Source organism: Lagenorhynchus albirostris, chromosome 18 (genome assembly GCF_949774975.1).
Source record: "Lagenorhynchus albirostris chromosome 18, mLagAlb1.1, whole genome shotgun sequence".
Taxonomy (NCBI): domain Eukaryota; kingdom Metazoa; phylum Chordata; class Mammalia; order Artiodactyla; family Delphinidae; genus Lagenorhynchus; species Lagenorhynchus albirostris.
In genome coordinates, this window is record NC_083112.1 from 7436645 (window position 1) to 7462520 (window position 25876).

General features: G+C 45.7%; 1 non-coding gene across 1 annotated transcript; it reads right to left on the bottom strand.

Moving 5' to 3' along the window:
* Positions 1 to 5540: 5540 nt before the first annotated feature.
* TRNAN-GUU (transfer RNA asparagine (anticodon GUU)) lies at positions 5541 to 5614 on the bottom strand. The gene has a single exon. It is a non-coding gene; the product is annotated as a tRNA-Asn (tRNA).
* Positions 5615 to 25876: the final 20262 nt, after the last annotated feature.

Genomic DNA, 25876 nt, shown 5'->3' on the forward strand with positions numbered 1-25876 from the left:
CACCGCCTTTGGAGGCAGAGATGATCTAAATATGCTGAGAAGTTCAAGTGTGTCTACAACTCACCTGATACTTAAAACTCCCCCAGCCCCAAGGCAACGTAAACGGGGCCTGTTCAGCAGGATGTCGAGATGTTTGAGTTGTAAACTGGAGTCCCAGTGATATGGACCTTGTGGTTACTGTAAAGCATCCCTGTGCTTGATAACTAATAGGGAAATTCTATATTTAAAACTTCAGTTCTATATTTAGTTCTTATCCATTGCAGATTTTCACCTCTGTAGTAGTATTATAGTGAATTCCTTTTTTTTTAACATCTTTATTGGAGTATAATTGCTTTACAATGGTGTGTTAGTTTCTGCTTTATAACAAAGTGAATCAGTTATACATATACATATGTTCCCATATCTCTTCCCTCTTGCGTCTCCCTCCCACCCACCCTCCCTATCCCACCCCTCTAGGTGGTCACAAAGCACCGAACTGATCTCCCTGTGCTACGCGGCTGCTTCCCACTAGCTACCTATCTTACACTTGGTAGTGTATATATGTCCATGCCACCTTCTCACTTTGTCCCAGCTTACCCTTCCCCCTCCCCATATCCTCAAGTCCATTCTCTAGTAGGTCTGTGTCTTTATTCCCATCTAACCCCTAGGTTCTTCATGACCTTTTTTTTTGTTTTCTTAGATGCCATATATATGTGTTAGCATACGGTATTTGTTTTTCTCTTTCCGACTTACTTCACACTGTATGACAGACTCTAGGTCCATCCACCTCACTAGAATTCCAATTATCAAGCCAGCCTATGTTCTTGTACCAGTGAATATATTGGATAATTACGTATAAATAAACTATCATTATGCCCACACATGCATATAATAATCTATGATCAACTTTGCAGTTTATTACTAAGGTGGTTGAAGATCTCCTTATTTTAAAGTGTGTATTTGATTTTCTTGTTTAGGAATAACTAGTATGAGTCATCTTTGACAGACAATAATTTTTGGTTTGTTTTTACTAAAAAAAAAAAAAAAGGCTCAATTCCTATGAGGGGGTGACTAAAATATGATAGTTTGCTGTATGTCATTAAAGTAACTCCCAAGGAAAGAAATACAAATTGGTATCTGGTGATGGTGTAAATCCCTATAGAAGGGACCCTGGAAGGATCACTATATTAAAGCCCTTCATAGCCAGTACCTCCAGTCGGTCCAGACTGTAATAATAAAGCATTAAATGTTAAAACCTCAAGGCAGTTTTCTTTTGTCTCAAGTCCTTTATTACTAATTTTACATATGTAATTAATTGATCAGAAAAAAAAAGAAAAACTGGCTACTGGCTTCTCTTTGTGACTTGTCAATACTATTAGACTCTTCTGGTTCTTTGTGTTACCTTAAAATCTTGAGTTTAGTAATTTTTCCATACCTAAACACTTTGGATTTGACATGCTTTATGACCTTTATCAGTAATTAGAATACAAATCCAATAAATAAAATACAAAGCCTGGCCTTCAAAATCTGGGGGCCAAGAACTCTGCTCCAGAGCCTCTGTGACTCTTGGACATTGTCAATAAGATTTTCTCTGTGAATGTGTACATTCTGGGGAGAGGGTCCTTAGCTTCCCATTCAGATTTTCATAGGGCTCTGTGGACCCGTAAGTAGTCTCTTGGGAAGTTTATCTTAAATAAATGAAGTTTAACTTAAAATGAAGATTGTTTCCGAGACTAGGTTCTAGATAAACTCCACGGTGGAGAACAGGCCACAAGTTAGGAAAGCTAAGAGTATGGACAATGTATAAGTTTTCTAATTTCAAGGTTTCTTTAAGACCCCTCCGAAGTCCCACATCAAGCAATGGTATCACCATTTTCTGGGTCTCCCAGGCTCTAAATGTGGGCTTCACCCTCAAACTTCCTCCTGTTTCAGTCCCTAAATCTTGACCAGGCTTCCCTTGAATCAATCCATGCCTTCTTTCCTTTACCTACCTTAGCCCAGAGTGTCACTGCCTCTCCTTTGAAATATAATTGCGTCTAAACTGTCCTCTGATCTCTTATTTCTTGTTGACATTGTTGCCAACCCAACAACCTAAAATAGATTTCATTCTGTCCTGAAACAGAAACCTTTAATAGTGACTCTCTTACTCTACAGGGTAAAGTGCAGCCTCTTCTCTCTCTCTCTTTTTTTTTAACTTTTTATTTTATACTGGGGTATAGCCGATTAACAATGTTGTGATAGTTTCAGGTGCACAGCAAAGCGACTCAGCTATACACATACATGTATCCATTCTCCCCCAGACTCCCCTCCCATCCAGGCTGCCACATAACATTGAGCAGAGCCCCCTGTGCTATACCGTAGGTCCTTGTTGGTTATCCTTTTTAAATACAGCAGTGTGTACATGTCAATCCCAAACTCCGTAACTATCCCTTCCCTCCACCTTCCCCCCCGGTAACCGTAAGTTCATTCTCGAAGTCTGTGAGTTCATTTCTGTTTTGTAAATACATTCATTTGTATCATTTCTTTTAGATTCTGCAAATAAGCTATATTATACGATATTTCTCTTCCTCTTACTTCACTCAGTATGACAATCTCTAGGTCCATCCATGTTACTGCAAATGGCATTATTTCATTCTTCTTTATGACTAATATTCCACTGTATATATGGGCCACATCTTCTTTACTCATTCCTCTGTCGATGGACACTTAGGTTGCTTCCATGTCTTGGCTATTGCAAACCATGCTGCAATGAACATTGGGGTGCATGTATCCTTTTGGACTATGTTTTTTTTTTTTTTTTGGACTATGTTTTTTTCTGGGTACACACCCAGGAGTGGGATTGCAGGGTCATATGGTAGTTCTGTTTTTAGTTTTTTTTGAAACGATAACTCTTTTTTTTTTTTAATTAACTAATTAATTTATTTATGGCTGTGTTGGGTCTTTGTTTCTGTGCGAGGGCTTTCTCTAGTTGCGGCAAGCAGGGGCCACTCTTCAGCGCGGTGCGCGGGCCTCTCACTATTGCGGCCTCTCTTGTTGCAGAGCACAGGTTCCAGACGTGCAGGCTCAGTAGTTGTGGCTCACGGCCCCAGCTGCTACGCGGCATGTGGGATCCTCCCAGGCCAGGGCTCGAACCCGTGTCCCCTGCATTGGCAGGCAGATTCTCAACCACTGCACCACCGGGGAAGCCCTGTGTTTAGTTTTCTAAGGAACCTCCATACTGTTCTCAGACAGCCTCTTCTCTTGGTCTTCAGGGCCCTTCCACAAGCTAAGTTCGTTTTCACTGCTCCCTATTTAAGTACACTTTGTCCATCACCCCCATCATGCCCTCATCTTGTCCTGAAATTTCCCCAGCCTTAGATACCCCTCCTCTGCCTCTGGCCTGTCCAGATCTTTCAGGGTCATTTCAGATCCTCATGAAGACACCATCCAGCCCGTCTAAGTTGACTTCCTCTTTCAAGGCCTGGGAACATTCTTCTGTGTTTCTCATGCTGACCCTTCATCATATGCATTTTTATCTGACTGTCCGTCTCTGTTAACCACATACCCCGAGAAGGCAGGGATTGCTCTGGTCCTGAGCGTGTGCCATGGGACAGGCCTGTGCTAGATGAACGGAGACATGGTTTCTACTCTGAAGAGGTCACATTCCTGTGCAGGAGACAAGTAACTCCCTGGTTTCAGGGTACTGTGATGCATGCGTGGAGGATGGACCTCTAAATCAGATGGAGGCAGTGTCAGGGGAGGCTTCCTGAAGGGGTAACTCCTCAGCAGATGTTACCCAGGTAAGCAGAATGGGGGGGAGGGGCACATCGGGGTGTAGGGACAGGTGTTTGGCCAGGAAGGGGGTGTAAGTCAGCCTGGGCCATTCAAGGAACTCCTGGTAAGTGCTTATAACCTCTAAAAGGTCTCATGCGGAAACGGCAGGAGACACAGCTGCGGATCATGAAAGCCCTTGTGCGCTAAGTTCAAGAATTTGAACTGTGTCCTGAAGGAAATCCTTTGGACCCTAAATTGATCATTAATAACAGAAAATGGTCTCTTCCCTCAAGGAGCTTATAACCTAGTGTAAATATACTCAGCTTCAAGGTGGAAGGACATGCTAAGTCCCCATCACTTCAGTAATAGCAAATATTACGCCTTCTTCATCTTGAAATGTGAGACTCAATTTCAACAGTGTATAAATGATCTTATGACATAATTCCACTGCCACCCCCTCCCCGTTTCTTACTTCCACTGTAAGCTATCCTTTTTTTAAATTGAAGTATAGTTGATTTACAATGTTGTCTTGATTACTGCTGTACAGCAAAGTGATTCAGTTATACATATATACATTCTTCTTTTTATACTTTTTTAAAATATTCTTTTCCATCATGGTTTATCATAGGATATTGAATATAGTTCTCTGTGTCACTGTAAGCTACCCTTAAGTGTAGGTGGCAAGTTTGGAATTTTGAGAAGCATCAGAAAGGCCCCTACCTAAGAACATTTTTTGGGGGTGGCTACCTGTCATTCTGCCTGGAATTCCACCATAAGTGCAATATTGTGTCTCCTTCCTGAGGGGTCCTAACGAGACAGTAGAGGATATTTTATTATCAACCATAATTTGATAAATAATTGTCAGCCAGCATTTGCCAAGGCATTCCCTAGGAGACACCCTAGTGAGACAGTCAACTATTCCTTCTTCTAGGTCTCAAAATTCTATCCCTGATAAGAACAACCCAGAGAAAAAGCACCTACCACATGACCTCAATCTTGCCAGAAATGAATTACATCTTCATGCTATCATATTATCATGTAGTTCTCTATCTTTATAGAAACTCGTATGTATACAGTGATATACATGTCAATTATTTCTCAATAAAATCAGAAAAAAAGAAAGTCATATGCAAATCATCTGCTTGAAAAATATTTGTGTCTTCTGTGAGACGAGTTGAAAATACGTCATTTGAGACGTTTTAACAGGAACCCATACAAACAATTTCTGCTTGAGTTTAATTTCAGAAAAAAAATCTGCCAGCAATCTAAAGAAAACGTTAAGGCTTTGTGTAGATTCAAGTCCTTGATCCCAAAGCTGTAACACAGCTTAATTCAGCAAATAGTTTCTTGGTATAACGGTGCCTCCACATACTTTTGACTCTGAGATGTCTCCTCTTGCATGTTTGCATCTGCATTGAATAACTACATTTGCTTTTTGGTGGTATCAGACTTTCTGAGAGAAACCAATGGTATTTATTCATTCACCTGTCAATGGGCAATTGAGTGTTGTTTGTTTGTTTGTTTTTGCCATTACAATGTCTGCTGTTGATGAACAATGTTGGGCAGGTCTCCTGAAGCATATATGCACACTTCCCCCGGATATTCGGTAGGACTAGAATTAGCAATCCACCGGCTCCCAGTTCTGCAGCAGTGTCGCTCCTGGATTCACTGCGTTGGGTACCGAATACTATTAGGAGGACGTTGTCTTCCTCTATCTTAGAAACGTATCAGTGTCGTACTCCTATTTGATTAAAAATCTCGGAGTTGTAGTTTTAAAATGAATCCCCGTACAGGAAAACAAGCTTCCTCGTCCCTGGGTGGGCTCGAACCACCAACCTTTCGGTTAACAGCCGAACGCGCTAACCGATTGCGCCACAGAGACCCGGCTGCTGAGACCGCGCTGCGGTGTGTACAGATTTCCGCGGCCGCGGCGGCTTTCTTGCCGCCCTGGGCGTAGCCGCGCTGGCACCTCGGAGGAGCGCGCCGAGGAGGCGGCGGGAGGAGCCGGGCTGCGGGCGGAAGCTCGGGCGGAAGCTCGGGCGGAGCCGCGGAGCTCCTCGGGGCCGGCGCGCGTCGCGCGGGCCCCGCCCCCGACGTGAGAGCCGGCCCCGCCCCCGGCTCCGGGGGCCCGTAGGGGACCCTCCCCTTCCTTGTGCGCGCTGGAACGGTTGTCCCGGGCGGCGGCGCGCAGTGACAGTGAGCGTGACGACGACCCGGCCGACTGGGTGCCCGGCCGCGGAGGCTGGAAGGGGTGAGGTCGCGCGTGCTCTCCTGCCGGACCACACGCGCTCGAGCTGTGCGAGAAGCCCAGAGGGCTGTGCGGGCCTGGAGGATGGAGCCACATCCCGGAGCCCCCCAGCTTTAGGGCAGTGGTCTCAGCCTTTGCGTGGTTGTGTTATTGCCCCTCTCCCTCTCCTTTGGATATTTCCCCCCCTAATCACCAACCCCCATAAAATTTTGGTACCGTAGATACACCGCGTATGTGTGAATTTGCCCTGTGCACTTCTGTGCTAGGTGCATAGAAAAAATAAGATTTTTTCACCTCAGAGAGACAATTTTTGCCCCCTTGGCGAGGATAGGGCCAGCGTTGAGAATGCCTGGTTTGGGACATCAGAAGAGCCCTATGGCAGTTAAGATATGCCTTTAAGTTTGAAATGGCCTCTGCAGGGTCACCCCCTCCGCGTTCCCTGACTTCTGCACTGAGGCCTTTGAGATCTGGAATGACCCGTCTCCCCAAAGGTGGGGAGTGGGGGCCTTAGCATTAGTGCCACACCCTTAGAACTTCCTGGCTTTCAGTTTACTTTTGCGAAGCCAGATCTCTTGAGCTCCTTTGGGATCGCTCCCCTTGTCTTCTCCGCCCACAGAATGGGAAATTCACCCCAGCTCTCCACGTGCTAAATCCAGTCCTGTGTGTTCCCTGTTTCCGTTCAATTTACCTGTGAGGGACCCTCCTCCACCTTCTTCTCCTTCCCGCACCCCTTCCTGTCCCCTTCCTCCTGGTTCTTTTCTCATCATTTTAACCTTTTTTTTTTTTTAAGCGCACAGTTCAGTGGCATTAAGTACATTCACACTGCTCTGCAGCCATCGCCACCATCCATCTCCAAAACGTTTTCATCATCCCAACCTGAAACTCTGCGTCCGTTAAACATTACTTCCTCCTTTCCACATCCACCCCATCCCCCCGACCTGGCAACCACCGTTCTACTTTCTTTCTCTATGAGCTTGATGACTCTCGGGACCTCATGTAGTGAAATTGTACAGTAGTTGTCCTATCTTGTTTCACTTAGCATGTCTTCAAAGTTCGTCCACATTGTTGCATGTGTCAGAATTGCATCCCTTTTTAAGGCTGAATCATATTCCATTGTGTGTATGCACCACATTTTCTTTACCCCTTTATCAGTTGATGGACACTTGGGTGGCTTCCACATTTTGGTTATTGTGAATAATGCTGCAGTGAATATGGATGTGTAAATATCTCTTTGAGACCTTACTCTCAGTTCTTTTGGGTACATTTCCAGAAATACAACTGATGAATCATATGGTAATTCTGTTTTTAATTTTTCATACCACTTTCCACAGCAGCTGCACCGTTTCACATTCCCACCAACAGTGCGCAAAGGTTTCTATTTCTCCACATCCTGCCAACACTTGCTATTTTCTTTCCCTCTTCCCTTCTTCCTTCTTTACTTCTGCCCTCCCTCCCTCCCTTCTCTTTCTCTCTTCTTTCCTTCCTTCCCCCTCCCTCCCTCCCTCCCTCCCCCTCCCTCCCTCCCTCCCTCCCCCTCCCTCCCTCCCTCCCTCCCCCTCCCTCCCTCCCTCCCTCCCCCTCCCTCCCTCCCTCCCTCCCTCCCCCCCCCTCCCTCCCTCCCTCCCTCCCTCCCTTCCTTCCTTCCTTCCTTCCTTCCTTCCTTCCTTCCTTCCTTCCTTCTTGTCTGTAATAGCCATCCTGATGCGTGTGAAGTGTTAACCTCATTATGGTTTTGATTTGCATTTCCCTAGTGATTACTGACGTTGAACATATTTTTTAAAATTTCTTTTGGATCTGGGTTCTCCGACCCTTCTACTTGCTTCCTCCTAGCAAGAGCCAGCTCTGCTTCACTGAGGAGAAAGCTGAGTGATGGAGGCCAGCTTCTGATAAAGGGGGGAAGGGAAAGAGCTAAGTGGAGCTGCAGAGTTGAGCCTGTGCCGTTCAAGGAGAGGGGATGAAGGAGGAATCTTCTGAGTAGGACTATCTAGAGATCCTGTTGTCAGGAGGTTCTTGCCGGTCTGTGCTGGGCAACTTTTGGAGTCAGTTATGTTTAATCTGGTTCTGTGGAGTTATTTATGCATGTGGTGCTTATGAGTGGCGAACAGGTGAAGAAGGAATTGATGACCTCCACCTTGGAATTCCTGGAACAGATAAGGTTTTCCAAACTGCACCTTTAAAAGTTAGCTTAGGGCTTCCCTGGTGGCGCAGTGGTTGAGAGTCCGCCTGCCGAGGCAGGGGACACTGGTTCGTGCCCCGGTCTGGGAGGATCCCACATGCCGCGGAGCGGCTGGGCCCGTGAGCCTTGGCCGCTGAGCCTGCGCGTCCGGAGCCTGTGCTCCGCAACGGGAGAGGCCACAGCAGTGAGAGGCCCGCGTACCGCAAAAAAAAAAAAAAAAAGTTAGCTTAAACTTATACTAATTTAATGGAATTTTTCAATTGCATTTTCAGTTTCTTCTTAAGGACTGTGGGAAATTCTTTTTTTTTTTTTTTGGCCATGTGGACTGCAGGATCTTAGTTCCCCTATCAGGGATCGAACCCATCCCCCCTGCAGTGGAAGGGCAGAGTCCTAACCGCTAGACTGCCAGGGAATTCCCAGGATTGTGGGAAATTCTAATTTAAGTGTTTAAATGATGACCTCTCTCTCTCCCTCTTTCTCTTTCTTCTTATGATTCCTTTTAAAAACACAGTGATATCTTTCAGATGTATAAGAAATAGAACCTTATCTTTCGATCACTCCGTTCAACTTCTCTTTTGATTTCCTGTTCTGCTGCTGCCCCAAATGCAATCTCTGTCAATTCAGGATTCCCTCTGTCCCCTTCCCTGGCGTTGTTTCCAAGTGCTGAAGCTTTGGAGGGTGGCCACGCATCTGGTCCTTGAGTCACATGTGCACACAGTTTGCTGAAGAGGTAGTTTTGCTCCTATTGCAGGTCCCATTCCTTTCCCCGCTGAGGGAAAGGAATCTCTTGTGAAATTGGCTGTTGCATCCGTCATTCCATAAAGTCATTCCCGGCGCAGTCTTCTCTACTTATGGGACCTGTTATGGACTGAATGTTCGTATCCCCTCAAAATTCACATGTTGAAATCTGTTCGCCAGTGTGATGGTGTTTGGAGGTGGGGCCTTTGGGAGGTATTTGGGCATGGGATTAGTGCCCTTTTAAGAAGAGGCTGGAGAGCTAGCTCCATCTTTTTCCTCCACATTAGGACAGAACACGAGGTCAGCAGTCTGCAACACGGAAGAGGCTCTCGCCGAAGCCTGACCCTGCTGGTACCCTGATGTAGGACTTCCAGCCTCCGGAACTGTGAGAAATAAATTTCTGTTATCTATGAGTCACCCAGTTTATGGTACTTTGGCATAGTAGCCTGAGCTAAGACCCCAAACTTTCCTCTTCTCATCAACCCCACCTGGACACCCCCATTTCTCGAGCCCCAGATGGTGAGGTATACAAGTGGTTGCAAAAAAATTTTTTTTTATAAACTTATTTATTTATTTTTGGCTGCATTGGGTCTTCGTTACTGCTCACGGGCTTTCTCTAGTTACAGGGAGTGGGGGCTACTCTTCTTTGCGGTGCGTGGGCTTCTCATTGTGGTGGTTTCTCTGGTTGCGGAGCACGGGCTCTAAGCAGGCGGGCTTCAGTAGTTGTGGCTCGCGGGCTCAGTTGCTCCGTGGCATGTGGGATCTTCCCGGACCAGGGCTTGAACCTCTGTCCCCTGCATTGGCAGGCGGATTCTTAATCATTTCGCCACTGGGAAAGTCAGGCTGTAAAATTTTAAGAGGCACCTGTGTGGAAGGGAGAAAAAGAAATAAACACTGAGTGTGCTTGAGTCCCAGCTGAAAGTCTAAGGGTGTCTTTTTAGTCATACTTGTTTGAAAATATTATCAAATTTTCTCTGTTAGGCTGAGCTCTGGGGTCTCTCTTCCTCCGTATTCATGTGGGTACAGTGCTTTTCTGAAAGGAACATGGCATTAATGGACCAATTATGTTTAAGTAATTGTAGGTCCTTCTCAATTATAGGTCATTCCAGGAACCAGATGATTGTGTCCACTGAAATGACACCCTCAACTAGAAGCTCCCACTAAAATGTAGGCGCTACAGGGACAGAGATTTTAGTCAGCTTTGTTCCCTGCTGAATCCCCAGCAACTACCACAGTGCTCAGCACATAGAAGGCACTCAGTAACTCCATGCTGAATAGTTGAGTAGAGTAAAACATAAACCGTAAAGGAAACTGGGAAAAAATAAAGTGTGATGGAAAAATTAAATTCCTAATATATAAAGTGCATCTATCAATTAATATGGAAAAGTACCTCTTTACAACTCAACTAAAAAAAATCAGACAAACAAAAATGGGGACATGAACAGAAGATTCCCAAAAGAAGAAATACCCACGACCAATATAATCATAAAAGTTTAACCTCACGAGTTATCGAAATCAAAATGAAATGAAGTAAAAAGCTTCCTCTTCTCAAACAGCAAAGAAGAAAAAGAGATACTACTAACATTCTATCAGTGGCATAGTTACAGGTCATTGTCACACAGGACTGATGAGGGTAAACCTGGCCTATTATTTCTGGATAGCAGTTTGGTAACATGAGCATTAAATGATGTTCATTCTAGAAATTCGATGTTAGAAATCTCTCCTAAGAGAGGGACCAGGGATGTGGCCCAAGTTTTAAGTATATCATCACAGTGTTATTTATAATAGTGATAAATAGGAAACAACTTAAATATCCAGCAACAGGGGAAAATGATAAATTGTGGTATATTTAGAAAATAGAGTATTAAAATATAGACATCAAGAATAATAGTTTAAAACATATAGTCAGGATAAAGTGTTAAGTAAAAAAAGGTAGGCTACAGAACACTATAATTCTAAAAATAGTATTTTCAAAGAATATTTGGCAACAGGGTTATGATGAAATGTTAAGTTAAAAGGTCAGATGGAGAACTGTGCCATCGTGATAGCTCATAGCTGCATCTTCTTTCCGTGTATCCCATGTTATTACACACTTTATACATAACGTCTCATTTAAGCCCATAACAAGCCTGTGGGGCAGATACCATCCATATTACTCTTATTCTAATTTGGCGGGTGGGGGAATGGGAGCAGAGACGGAGCATCTGTTCAGGTTGCAGAGCCTGTGAGTGTGCGGCCGGGCTCCACACCTAGAGTCAGGCTCCAGCAGCTACGCTTGTAACCTTGACCCACACAGCCTCTCACATTGCATATGAGCACAAATTGTGTGTGTGTCTACACATGAGTAATGCGTATGGTTACCTCTGAGTGGTGATTATAATTTTCTTCCTTCCCCCTTTCCACTAGTTTCTCAAGCATCTGCAGCATGCCGTCCTTGTAAGGGGCCAGCAATGAAAGGCAGCAGAAGCAGTTTCCCTAAATTGCAGGTAGAGGGTGGTAGGTGGTTAGGCTCCGCCGGTCTTCTCTGTCTGGGGGCAGAGGAGCGCCAGTTGGTGAGGTGTAACTCAGGGCAGTCCCGTGCTTGCACACGTGGGTCCCTGTCAAGCATGGTGTACCCGTCACGCTGCTTCCCCTTCTCCAACTCTTTTACCCGCCTGAGAAAAGGTGTCTGAGGGACATGGAGACCACTCCTAAGGGGAATTTTATGATGTGCTACTCTTCAGTAATAAATGTGCTTTCATTTAAGAACTGGTATCTGGGCTTCCCTGGTGGCACAGTGGTTAAGAGTCCGCCTGCCAGTGCAGGGGACACGGGTTCAAGCCCTGGTCCGGGAAGATCCCATATGCTGCGGAGAAACTAAGCCCATGTGCCACAACTACTGAGCCTGCGCTCTAGAGTCCGCGAGCCACAGCTGCTGGGCCCATGAGCCACAACTGCTGAAGCCCACGTGCCTGGATCCTGTGCTCCGCAACGAGAGGCCACTGCAATGAGAGGCCCGCACGCCACAATGAAGAGTAGCCCCCGCTCACCTCAACTTGAGAGAGCCCGCGCACAGCAGCGGGGACCCAACACAGCCAAAAATAAATTAATTAAATAAATAATTTTTTTAAAAAAAGAACTGGTATCTGACATTTTAGGTGACTTTTTAAAATTTGTTTTAAATTTATTTATTTATATTTTTTATTTTTGGCTGCGTTGGGTCTTCGTTGCTGCGCACGGGCTCTCTGTAGTTGCGGCGAGCGGGGGCTACTCTTCGTTGCGATGCGCGGGCTTCTCATTGCGGTGGCTTTTCTCGTTGCGGAGCAAGGGCTCTAGGCGCACGGGCTTCAGGAGTTGCAGCATGCGGGCTCAGTAGCTGTGGCTCGCGGGCTCTAGAGCACAGGCTCAGTAGTTGTGGTGCACAGGCTTAGTTGCTCCGCGGCACGTGGGATCTTCCTGGGCCAGGGCTTGAACCCGTGTCCCCTGCATTGGCAGGCGGATTCTTAACCACTGTGCCACCAGGGAAGCCCCATGATTGAGTTTTTGAAGAAAGAAGTTCTACAACTCTCCTTACATAACAGATGCTCAATAGAATTTTTGATGCTGTAGGCTGTTCTAGGTGCTCTGTTCTACTGCTGTAGCCCTCACTAACAAGGCTTACTTTCTGCTTTCTAATCTAAATATTGCTATATTTAAAAATCCTGTTTCTCAACTGAATCTTTTGTGAAGAATAATAGTTATTCTCGCTGGTGTGTTACCAAAGGCATGCTTCACCTTGGCCTAATTAGGATAAATGATAGCACCCCCTTTTATATTTAAGTCCAATTTTGCAATAAAAAATTGCTTATATGAGCATGGGGCTTATACAAAATAAAAATTGAATTTGTGCAATTTTCTGGAGACCAACAAACTAGAAATAATTCATTTATTCAGCACATATTTACTGAATCATTACTCTGTTCCCCAAAGAAGACAGAACAATGTCCCCGGGGTAAGAAATGATTTCATAAACACACCATAATAAGTGTAAACGTGAAATAAAGGGTTGATGTATTTGATTATATTTAAAATGTAGTAAAACTTTTGTTAAACGAATAAGCAAAAAATAAATTTAAAAGACAAAACCATAGACTGAGTGAGGAATTTGTAATGCATGTAACCAGCAAAGCCTTAGCATGCAGAATTTATAAAGAATGCCTACCAATTAGCGGAAGACAAACAACAAAACAGAAAAACAGGCAAAACATTAATGGAGAGGAAATCCATATTGTCAATACACTCATGAGAAGACACTACACTCGTCTAATAATCTGGGAAACATAGAATCATAATGAGATGTTATTTCACACCCAGCAGATTGGCAGAATTGAGGAAGCCTGACAAACTCAGTTGGTGCTGTTTGGAGCATTTGGCCCTCACTTTCATCTGCTGTGGATGGAAATCAGGACACATGCCCTGGAGAACGATTTGCCAGTATCGTGGTGACATTGGAGAGACTCATTCCCTCCAATGCACGGGTTTCGCCTTGAGATATACATAGACAAGGATATGTACGAGATGGTTCGATCCAGTATTGTTCACAGTAGTGAAATATTTTCTTTATTTTTTATTTAAATATTTTTATAAGTCCTAGGTGTACAGCATTACAGTTCAACATCTATATACACTTCAGAGTAATAACAGGACAAGTCTAGTTACCATCCATCACCATACACTCGGTCCCCTTCAACCATTTTCCCACCCCATAACTCCTTTCCCCCCGGTAACCCCAAATCTATGGGGTTTATTTTTATTTTATTTCATTTGTTCATTTTCTTTTAGATTCTACATATGAGTGGAATCCACATATGAGAGATTATAAGGTATTTATCTTCTCCATCTGACTTATTTCACTTAGTATTATGCCGTCAAGGTCCATCTGTATTATCACAAATGGCAGTATTTCTTTTTTTTGGCCGAGTAGTATTCCACTGTATTGTATATGTGTGTGTGTGTACACACACATATATATATATATATATCAAATCTTCTTTATCCATTCGTCCATCAGTGGACACTTAGGTTGTTTCTATAACTTGGCTATTGTGAATAATGCAGTAATGAACATAGGGGTGCATGTATCTTTTCAAATCAGTGTTTTCGTGTTCGTTGAATAAATACTCAGAAGTGGAATATCTGGATCACATGGTAGTTCTGTTTTTAATTTTTTGTTTTGTTTTTGTTTTTTTGCGGTACGCAGGCCTCTCACTGTTGTGGCCTCTCTCGTTGCGGAGCACAGGCTCCGGGTGCACAGGCTCAGCGGCCATGGCTCACGGGCCCAGCCGCTCCATGGCATGTGGGATCTTCCCGGACCGGGGCACGAACCCATGTCCCCTGCATCGGCAGGCGGACTCTCAACCACTGCGCCACCAGGGAAGCCCTGTTTTTAATTTTTTGAGAAATCTCCATAGTGTTTTCCACAGTGGCTGCACCAATTTACATTCCCACCAACAGTGCACGAGGATTCCCTTTTCTCCACACCCTCTCCAGCATTTGTTATTCCTTGTCTTTTTGATAACAGTCATTCTAACAGGTGTGAGGTGATATCTCACTGTGGTTTTGATTTACATTTCCCTGACAATTAGCGTTGTTGGACATCTTTTCACGTGCCTGTTGGCCATCTATATGCCTGCTTTGGAAAAATGTCTATTCAGAAGACCCTGTGTCCATTTTTCAACTGGGTTGTTTGTTTTTTGTTGTTGTTGAGTTGTCATAATAGTGAAGCATTTGAAATGACTCAACTTCATCAAAAGGATGGTGGATAAATAAACATGGTATATTTAAACATTGCAATATAGCAGTTCTAATAATGAATTGGGTCTTTACTTACCAGTGTGTATAAATTTTCTAATGTGATGTTGCACAAAGGATAGGTACAGTGCGTTACCATTTCTATAAAAGTAGTCAATAGACAAAGCAATGCTATGTATTATTTATGGATACATGTACATGCGGTCATAATGTGAAACATGCATAGGAATGATAAAAACCAAATTCAGGGAAGCAGATACCTCTGAAGAGGGAAACAGGAGAGTAGGGTCATGGAGACAGAAGGCTCTCCCATCGTCTGCCACCTTTTGTTCCTGGAAAAAAACTGAAGGAGGTATAGTGAAATCTTAGGATTTGATAGTGTTCCAGGGTGGGTACACAGATTTTTGTTATTTTTTTTTTTTTTTACTGTGGGAAAAAACCACATAAAGAATTTACCATCTGAACCATTTCTAAGTATACAGTTCAGTAGTGTTAAGTATATTCTCATTGTTGTGTGAAGAGCTCCAGAACTTTTTCATCTTGCAAAACAGAAACTCTATAGACATCAAACAACAACTCTTTATTCCCCGTCCTCCCAGCCCCTGGCAACCACCACTCTGCTTTCTGTTTATATGAATTTGCTTCCGACTCTTCATATGAGTGGAATCATAACAGTATTTGTCCTTCTGTGACTGTCTTCTTTCACTTAGCATAATGTCCTCAAGATTCATCCATGTTGTAGCATATGTCAGAATTTCCTTCTTTTTTAAGGCTGCATTATATGTATATAATATGTATATATGTATGTACATGTGACTATATATCTGTCTAGACCACATTTTCTCCATCCATTCATCTGTCAATGGATATTTGGGTTACTTCCACCTCTTGGTCGTTGTGAATAACGCTGCAATGAATAATTTGCAATGCGTGTGTACATATCTCTTTGAGATCCTGCTTTGAATTCTTTTGGATATATACCCAGGAGTGGGATTGCTGGGTGTACAGTAATTTTATTTTTAATTTTTTGTGGAAGCTCCTTACTGCTTTCCATAATGGCCATTTTCCATTCCCACCAACAATGCGCAGGGGTTCCAATTTCTTTACATCTCGGCAAACGCTTGTTATCTTTTGTTCTTTTGATAGTGACCATCCTAACGAGTGTGAGGTGATACCTCACTGTGATTTTTATTTGCATTTCTCTGATAATTAATGATGTTGAGCATCTTTTCAGATGCGTTTTGGCCATTTGTATATCTTCTTGGGAGAACTGTCTCTTCAAGTCCTTTGCCCCCTTTTTAAATGTGTTACTTTTGTTGTTGTTGTGGTTGAGTTGTACGAGTTCCTTATAAATTCTGGACGTTAACCCTTTATCAGATATATGATTGGCAAATATTTTCTCCTGTTCTGTAGCTTGTTATTATCGTAACTGATTTTTGTGTTTGAAATATTTCATAACAATATTTTAAACGGCAGGCGAGAATTCCTTATCAAAACCATCGAAGACACGGTTGTTGCAGATATAATGCCTTATTCTAATTCTGTCTTTCTTTCTTGGGAGTTTCATGTTTGACTTGATCGTGCAAGTTGAGAGTTTGTATGAGTTTGTATGTAAATGGGAAGATTTAAAATACTACAAGATGTAAATTTTCTTAAAATTAATCCATACATTCAGTGCTATTAGGGGAAATCTCTATGTGTAGTATAATATATATACACGTACATATATGTGTATTTGTACAAGAAGATCTTGAAAGAGACACACTAAACCACTTAATAGCTACCTTTGGGGAGTGGGGATGCATCAGGGTTTTGACCGTTGCCAAGAGTCCAGGAAGGGCCATGACTTGTGCTGAGCATTGCTCTCTGGTAATGGAAGAGAGTTCCTCAGGCGAGTGGGTGAAACTGGCCTGATGCTGGATGGTCTCACTGGGGCCTGTTGCTCTAGCCCGGGTTTGCATTCTTTGGGAAACATAATCGGCTACAAGTCTCTCCCATTTGGGGGAAGCGCAGGTTCCCAGACATTTGCCTCTCTTGGTTGGGGCCTCTCGAGTTCAATGATAAAATTGAGGTGATGGTTTAAGTGATACATACGAGGAACATGGCAGAAAATGCTGAGGGTTGAGAGCTTACGTTGGGTGGGGAGGAGGGAGGAATGAAGAGGAGTTCTGGGGACGAGAAGGAGACTGAGTGGGAGATACAACAGCGTGATTGGGGAGCACCTGTGTGCTCGGTGGGCTGGGGCTTTATGTGGGACTTACAAGGGCTCCAACGAAGAGTCCCAACCCTGACAGTGAGCTAAAGAAAATAGCATTTTAACATCTTTCATTTTGCAATGAATGGTTTACAGTCTCCAAGGCCTTTTAACATACATTTCTTATAACAGCCATGCGAAAGCAATGAGGCAAAAAAAAGTCAGTGCCCATTATGTGAATTTAACTGTAATGATAGAATGTAGGGCTCGTCTGCCAGTATTGTAATGGCCCAGTATTTTTTCAGACAGTATTTGGGGCACTAGCTTACAGGCAACAGAGCACAGTGGTTAAGGTTGTACCCTTGCTAACAGGCTATTCAAATTCTATCACCACTTACTACCCTGGGCACCAGGGCGTGTTTCTTTACTTCTCTGCCTTAGTTTTCTCATCTGTAAAATGGGGATGATGATAAAAAAACACCTAGACCTTAGAATTGTTATGAGAATTAAAAGAAATAGGCAAGTAAAACTCTCAGCAGAGTCCTGGCATCCAGTAAGCATCAATAAGTGTTTGCTCTTATTGTTACAATTACTTGAAGTGGTCCCATCTTATAGCATCTTCTGGACACTTTCTGACCAGGTGGCTCCTGTCTCCTGGTAACTGACAAACACTGCTGAGTCTTAATAAGCAGGTGTTTGATGCCTACGTTGTGACTGAATTTCCAAACCTCATTACTCGAGACACAATTCTCCTATTTGATTTTTTTCCATTTATTTTTTTAACATCTTTATTGGAATATAATTGCTTTGCAATGTTGTGTTGGTTTCTGCTGTATAACAAAGTGAATCAGCTATACATATACATATATCCCCATATCCCCTCCCTCTTGCATCTCCCTCCCACCCTCCCTATCCCACCCCTCTTGGTGGTCACATCCATTTATTTTTGTTACAGTAGTGCATGTGCGTGACGACAGAGCAAATAATACAGGGCAGGTTATAGTGGAAAGTCATGGTCTCCCACCTTTCCTTCCCCGCCATGGATTCACAACTCAGAGACAAGGTTCTTTCTCCCTTTCTCCCTTCCTCCCTTTCTTTCTTTTTTCTTTAAAAAACGTTTCTTTATTCACCTCTGCTTCTGGTTACGCTGATAACTCAAGACAATATATGTGTTATCACCTGTACTGACCTATTTAGAAGACTTTGACATTAACTTTTAACATTTCAATATGAAGATTTCCTTTGCAATGTCCCAGTCCACCATCCCCTTCCCAGTATTAATATTCATATTTGTGGTAGGCAGACTTTTAAAATTTATAAGCACTCTTTTGTGGTTCTCTGAATGTTCCATTTTTGTAGCAACCTGTTATTGTTGCATGGGTACAGGCAGGCTGGGAGGTCTCATGGGTCAGCCTGCAGGACTTTTCACTTAATGCCTGGCTCTCAGTATGGTATCACCAGCTGCAGCTGTGCCTGGCCCTGAAGTGGAGCCCCTCATTTGCCTGGAGAGCCCCAGTGGTCTGCCTGCATATGAAAGGAAAAGTGAGTGCCTGATGTGAGCTTCCTCGGCCATTGTCTATTTTCAGGCAAAGTGTCTCCACCAATTAGGATTTCAGACTCAGAGTTCTGGGTAAGGTGGGCAAAAAGAGGGATGTCAGCCTGCAGGGGCCTCCAAATAAGGGCCCAAAGAGGCTGAATTTTGGGGTGAGCTCTCCTTGAATATTTTGTTCAGTATCTTTGGGTTTTGTTCTGTTCTGTCTGCCAGTAAATGCTGGCTCTCTGGGCAGTGGTGGGGAAGACGGTGTCTAAAAGCTAGTTGTCCATATGAGGCATTCACATAATCTCTCTCTTCCAGCCCACGTCCTGCTTCTGCCCTCTAACCCAGCTGCTGCCAGAAACATGCCAGGGTTCTGTTAGATAGATCAGCTGCCAGCATCTCTGCAACAACTACAGAAAATTCTAGACTGTGTTTTCTCTTCAGGCTTTGTCGGTCAACTTGCTTTATTGGTCTTGCATCTTCCAAAAATGTATAGATAATCTCTCTTATGTGGGAGTGGCAGAAACTACTAGTTGACCACCTAATATTCATATTGTTGTGCTTCCTTACTAACAGAACCCCTGTATTGTTGAGAGTGGCAGCTTAATAATACATCCCATGTCAATGGAAGTCATGGGAGAGACTGCCAAGAAAATTCTTAGAAGAGACAGACTCAGCTAGCTGTTCTTTCTGTTTATCTTTGCCCCTTCCTTCTCCTTCCTGTGTGGAATAAGGCTGTGATGCCTGGAGCTACAGCAGTCATCTTGGCACAATGTGGGAAAGGACAAGAAACTCTCAGAAACCTTAGCCCTGGCATTTCTGTATATTTCCAAATATTTGCTCCCCTATAGGAGTGTTAGATATTTTTGCCTGTTGCTTTGGGACTGTAGGAGGAGTATGCTTCCCTGCCTCATTGTCAGGTTTGGCCACGTGACTTGCTTTGGCCTATAAAATGTGAGTGGGAGAAACTTGAATGTTTCTACCAGCGTTTTTGTTCTCTTCCCTTTGCTATTAGGAAGGCATGTCCAGGATAGAGGCTGTTATTTCAGCCTGGATTCTGTGATGAGAAGACATCTAGAGGAGACCAGTAACATACAAAGTGAGTTAGAAATAAACCTTTGTTGCTGTAAGCTACAGAGATTTTAGGTTACCACAGTATTGTCTAGTGAAAGTTGACTTATACAATATGTAATAGGATAAATAAATATGTGGAACAGGATGTTAAGTGTTGGTGTTTCAAAGCTGAGGGAAAAGGGTCAAATGTGCTCACACATTCTAAAGAGAGATGCTGGCTCAACCTGCCGCATTTACTTGATTTAGAGAAACTAGTACTGAAATTCTCCATTACCGCTACAGTTTGGATCCTCTGGGGAACAGACATTGAGTCATGAGTACAAGAGGTTTATCGTGGGGCGATGGCTATAAAAGATGATGGAGGTTGCAGGAGTGGACGGGGAACCTCAGACTGCGACGGAGATCTGACAGAGCACTGGCCAGCCCAGTGGGGAGCCCTGGACCAAAGATGGCGCATTAGAGGAGCAGCACATGGGGCAGAAATGGCCAGGCCCTGTCCCCCTGATACGGCTCGGAAGTGACCCCTCTGCTGGGGAGTTTGTGTGTCTGTCCCTTCGAGTGGGTGGTCCCTCTCCAGATGACCTCCTACAACTCCAGTCGGTCCTGTTTCTGGCAGCAGGATAGCTCCTGCCTCTGTCTGCTTGGGTTTCTCGACTTCAGGCCGTCCTCTGGGCAGGGACCCTTTCAGGCTCACAGCAGCTGCTTTCCACTGCGCCTATTTGGGAAAACGCTGTGCATCTCTTTCTTATTTGTTAAGTTGTGGTTAAAACATACACACACACACACACACACACACACACACACAAACCAAAAAGAACCCCCAAAACCCACATACCATAAACTTCACCATCTTAACCTTTTTCTTAAAAAAAAAATAATAAATTTATTTATTTATTTATTTTTGGCTGTGTTGGGTCTTTGTGGCTGTGTGGGGGCTTTCTCTAGTTGCGGTGAGCAGGGGCTACTCTTCGTTGTGGTGCGCGGGCTTCTCATTGCGGTGGCTTCTCTTGTTGTGGAGCACAGGCTCTAGGTGCGCGGGCTTCAGTAGTTGTGGCTCGCAGGCTCAGTAGTTGTGGCTCGCGGGCTCTAGAGCACAGGCTCAGTAGTTGTGGCGCACGGGCTTAGTTGCTCCACGGCATGTGGGACCTTCCCAGCCCAGGGCTCCATCCCAGGTCCCCTGCACTGGCGGGCAGATTCTTAACCACTCTTCCACCAGGGAAGCCCTTAACCATTTTTAAACGTACAGATTAGTAGAATTGTATGACACGCACGCCCGACATGTATATACATAGAAGAAATCCTGGAAGGCTCCGTGCTGAGGTGATAATAGAGGTAATCAAGGGGTGATGATAGGTGTTTGTCCGTTTGTTTATTTATTGATTACATCTATTTTCCAATTTTACTATAATAAACATGTACAATTTCATTATCAGAAAGATAAACTGCAAACATTAGTTTTGGTTTTTTTTGCGGTACGCGGGCCTCTCACTGCTGCGGCCTCTCCCGTTGCGGAGCACAGGCTCCGGACGCGCAGGCTCAGCGGCCATGGCTCACGGGCCCAGCCGCTCCGCGGCATGGGGGATCTTCCCGGACCGGGGCACGAACCTGCGTCCCCTGCATCGGCAGGCAGACTCTCAACCACTGCGCCACCAGGGAAGCCCCAAACATTAGTTTTGATTGAAAAAACTGAGCCCAAGTCTTGCTTCCCAAAGCCACACCCTTCGGGCTGTCCCTGGCTGCTTTCCCTGGAACCATCCCACTGTGCAGGGGGTGTAGTCCACAGCCCGGATGCTGACCTCGGCCTGTGGGGCCTCCCTGGGCAGCCCCTGACTCTCTGCTCTTGGGTTTTGGGGCAAACGTCACTTCCAGGAGGAAAGGACGGCCGCCTTGCCTTGGACATGGGTGATGACTCACAGAGCGTGGCTGCTTTCACCCTGGAGGGCTCGATGAAAAACCTGGTACGGGACTTCCCTGGTGGTCCAGTGGTTAAGACTCTGCGCTTCCACTGCAGTGGGTGCGGGTTCGATCACTGGTCAGGGAACTAAGATCCTGCATGCCTCGCGGCCAGAAATTTAAAAAAAAAAAGACCCTGGTAGGAGGAATGTAAATGAGATCAGGACTTATCTGACATTGGAGAGGATGCTGAGAGGACAGACGGTCAAAGTCTAGCTCAGGGAAGAGTCTCCTTTGGAGCAGAATGAGGACTGGCTCTTGGCAATGCAGTTGAGGCCAGACACAGGAGCAGAAGGAAACACATGGCACAGGGAGGTGGCAGGAGAGAGGGAGGTTACAGAGAGGGCAGCAGGAGAAGGGCTGGAATGACAGTCATTCCAGAATATAGAACAGAGGAGCCGCGTCAGGACGCCCCCATGCCAGGTTCAACTTTCACACCCCAGATTAAAGGCCACGAGAATCTTTATACTTCCTGTTAGATGTCACCAGGTGGTGACCCAAAGTCCTGAACCGGATGACAGCACCCCTCCAGTGCTGTCTAAGCACACTCTTTTCCTGTAATCATTCCCACAGAGCATTTTATCACCTTTCTTGATTAGTCTTAATATAATACATGTATGAGAATATCTTCCCTTTTGAAATATTTGCGTTTCTTTCATTGCTTCGGAGGCTGTGCATTATGTTTTGTGGTGATTTACTCTGCCAGTAAACATGTAGTCCTACCGTGAGCATGTTTTATTTGTGTAATAAACCAACATAGAGAATAAAGAATGTGCTGACTATGAATTAGACTTACTGATAGGTACCAGGATGACAGAGGTGAATGAGATGCGGTCCCTGTACTTGAGCAACTTGCAATTTGGTTGGGAGACTGGGCATGCACGTTAAAAGGATTAAAGTAATAAAAGTGTTTATTAAGTGCTGGGTGAGGGCCACAGGACACAAATGCCGAAGGAGTTGCATGCAGGGAGAGAGCGCGACTAACACAGGTGATAAGAATAGATAAATCTATCGCATGCATTTAGAATCCACCCTTGTGTGGTGGGGTATGACTTTGGGGGTGGGGCACTGGCAGCGGCTTCTCAGGCTGGTTCCCAGGGAGGCGGAGGAAGATGAGGTCGTGGGCAGTGAAGGGGGGAAATGGCCACCTTAGGCTGCTTCCTCTCCTTTACAAGCCCTTACGACGGGTCTGTTCAGTCAGCGTCCTTTTAGGAGCCACTCCAGGAGAAAGAAGGCAGGAAGGAAGCTTCCAGCAAAAAGATCCAAAGGGAAATGTGCTTTATATGCAGAGCATTGTTTTGCTGTCTTTCCAGATGGAGTGTCTCCTAAAAAAGCCCATTTCTCTGACAACGGCTCTAAAAGGAGGAACCGTCCTTCGCAACAGACGCATGCATCTCTCATTCCTCATCCACTGAGTGTCAGACCCTGTTCTAGGTGCCACCTGGCTTCTGTCTCTCAACAAGCGTGCCTACTCTTCCCTGAAGTCTCAACCATGATTTCATTTTAAAAAAGGAGGCAATTGCCTCAACCTGGGTCCGCTGGCCTTTCAGAGATTCTAAATTCCCTTTTGCACGTCAGGCTGGGGTTAACGGCTCTTGCCACCACTGAGAAATCCGAGGGCTCTCCTGCCTGTGCTGAGCAGACACTTTGAAGGGCTCACTTCCTGTCTCCTGCGTGTGAGAGTGGCCACTGGAGGCCACGGGAGGGAGGAGGGAAGCCTCAGAAGAGTCGGCCCCAAAGTAGCAGCCGCGTGGACCGTCCTGTCTGGCTGCTTCCCCAGTAAAACCCGGGCAGGGGGAGAAAAGCCAGCGTTTTGAGACGGAATGAGCAAAGGAGGGGAAACATTGAAAAGTGCATGCGCAGGGCCCCCGGGGAGGGAAGGGGGGGGACAAGCAGGGGGGGAGAAGTGGCTCCAGAAACTGGGAAAGAGCCCGTCTTACTGGAAGAGAAGGATGTACTGAAGGAGAGCGAGCAGGAAGCAGAAATCAGCCTGTCGGGTGGGCACTGGCAGGGACCACCTTTCTCATTCTACAGACGAGGAAACTGAGGCCCGGAGAGGGGAAGTGGTTTGCACAAGGGCAGGGCCTGGAAGGAATCATCTGCTCTCTCGCTCTCTCTTCCCTTGCTCACCTCCCCTTCTGTGGTGAGGCAGTACTGGCAGACAGGCTGCTTGGAAGCCCTACACGGACAGGCGTGGGGCAGCCGGAAAGCACAGGAGGCTCCTGGGTGAGGTTTGAGTCTTGATTCCAGGTCAGGAAAGGGAGATCTTTGAGATCTCTGCCCCCCTGCTGGCAACGCCCCTCAGAACTGTAGCTGGGGTCCCGGAGGATGTAAAGCTGGCTGTGAGCTGGGGTTGTGTGCAGAGCTGGGGACCCCCGCAGCTGTGCACGCAGGTGCTGAAAGTCTCCGTCAGCACTCTTTGAAGATGCGCATCTTTTCTATTTCAGTAAGATCTTATGGAAAAACCCGTACAAAACGTTTGACCAATCTAATATTTAGCATCGTCACAGAGAGACCTCGGAGATAAGAGACGCAGGCCCCGGCCTTCTGCTCTGCTTCCACCTCCTCCGGGGACACTCTTCCTGTCTGCGGAGTTCATCTTGGCTTCCCATTGTGCCTGCTCTCTGGTATTTTTAACTCTACCTCTCTAGTATTTTTATAGTACCTTTCTAGTACCTGAGCCGGCTCAGCCTGGATCTCAGTCATGTGGACCTCTGTCTGCTTCCTTCTCTGGATTGGACATTCTCCAAGGCCAGGAGGTCCCCGTCTCGTTCATACCTGTGCATCGCCCACCTCTGTCAGTGCACAAATATGGGATGCTTTGGAGTTTGAAACCAGCTGTCCAAGCTGGAACGTTTGCCATGAGCTCTCCAAGAGTTCTGAAGGGTAGAAAGAAGAGGGATTTGGGTGCCGGAAATGGAAGGTTATTCTAAGAACGGGTGTGGCAGGAAAGACAAATATAGCTGGTGGAGTGGAGAGTGAGTGGGAGGAAAGAAAGTGGAAGTGGAAGAGAAGGGGCGGAGAGTGAGTGAGCAGAGAAGTAGGAAGGAAGCGGAGACACAGCCCACAGGGCAGTGCAGGCTCCAGGCTCAGCCCTGCCCGCCAGAGCTTGCTTGCTGTAGACGCCCAAAACCTCAGCCTCAGACCTTCCTGCCCTTTCTTTGTCTCTCATTCTAATGCTGGGTCATTGAAAAAGATCTTTGGCTTAATTTCCACCAATACTCTGATTTTGGACATTTGGCAATAAGAGGTCATGGCCATGGCACGCCATGCCATCCTACTAAGAGGAAAATAAATACCTCAATATAAACAATTTTTATTTCTTGAAAGTTTTTTGTAGTATTACAAACTCCCATGATCGTTCTGGCTCTAACGTCGTTCTTGCCTCTTAGGGGTAAGGTTTGTAATTTGATGCAAAATAACCACATGCATATGTCTGTACGTGTCTCGTTGCCTAGCCAGGCGTGTGGGTGATGAGTTTTCTTTTTTGTTTTTTCATCATTACATCTTCTCCTGCCCTGTGTTTCTGCTTCACATCCTTTAAATTTGCTGCTGTTTGACAACCACAGCCTGGATCTGGTTTCCCAGTTTTTGGTAGAAATGAACTGCTCTTGGCTCTGTGATAGGGCCCTGGGCTGGCTTACTGGGAGACCATTGCTGTAACCTCTGGGCCAGAGGTGCCTGGGGCGTGAACTGCCACCACTTGCTCTTCCCTCGGCTTGAGCGCCATCAAGAAACCTAAAGATTTCCTTTGACGTTTTATAAAGTCACTGATCCTCATTTGTCAAAATGTGTCCCAAGGAAGTTTCCTTGAAAGTGAAACCAGTCCATAAGCTCATCTTCTCAGGAACCCACAGAAAGTGTGTGGCCACCCTCAGTGGCCCAGGTAGCTGCTCTCTCCTTCCCCATCGGATGTGCAGGTGAGTTGAGTTCTCCTAAAGATGACCCAGCTGCCTAGACACACAGTTCTTCGCGACCCCCTGGATGCTGGCAGGAAGCCTCAGGGCCACGCCACCCCCTTTTCCAGGCCCCCCCGGCCCCCCCCGCCCCCCCCCCCGGTTGTCTGGCCGGCCATTCCTGTTCTCCAGCACCCTGTTTCAGAGGAGAGCTTCCCTCTTGTGCTGGGCTCCTCCTCCCTGGGGACAGTCGGTGGCTTCTGCATGTCCAGAAGGGTGCAGCTCGTGACCGAGACCCAGTCTGGGTCCCGCCTCCTGGTAACAGGGAGGACATCACTTTCCTGGGCAAAGGCTTCCTGCTGGACCCTGAGTTCTCAAGATGTTGCAACTCTCCCTCCCAATCATTGTCGTGAAGACTGGACGGGGGCTCAGTGGCAAGCTCTCTCCCCGGTCCCCTGCCTCGGGCTGCTCCAGTGACCCTGGGGGGGAGTCTCTTCTCTCACAACCCATTGCCACGCTGCAGTGTGGCCTGGACATTAATTCTGAGGATGCTGTTGAC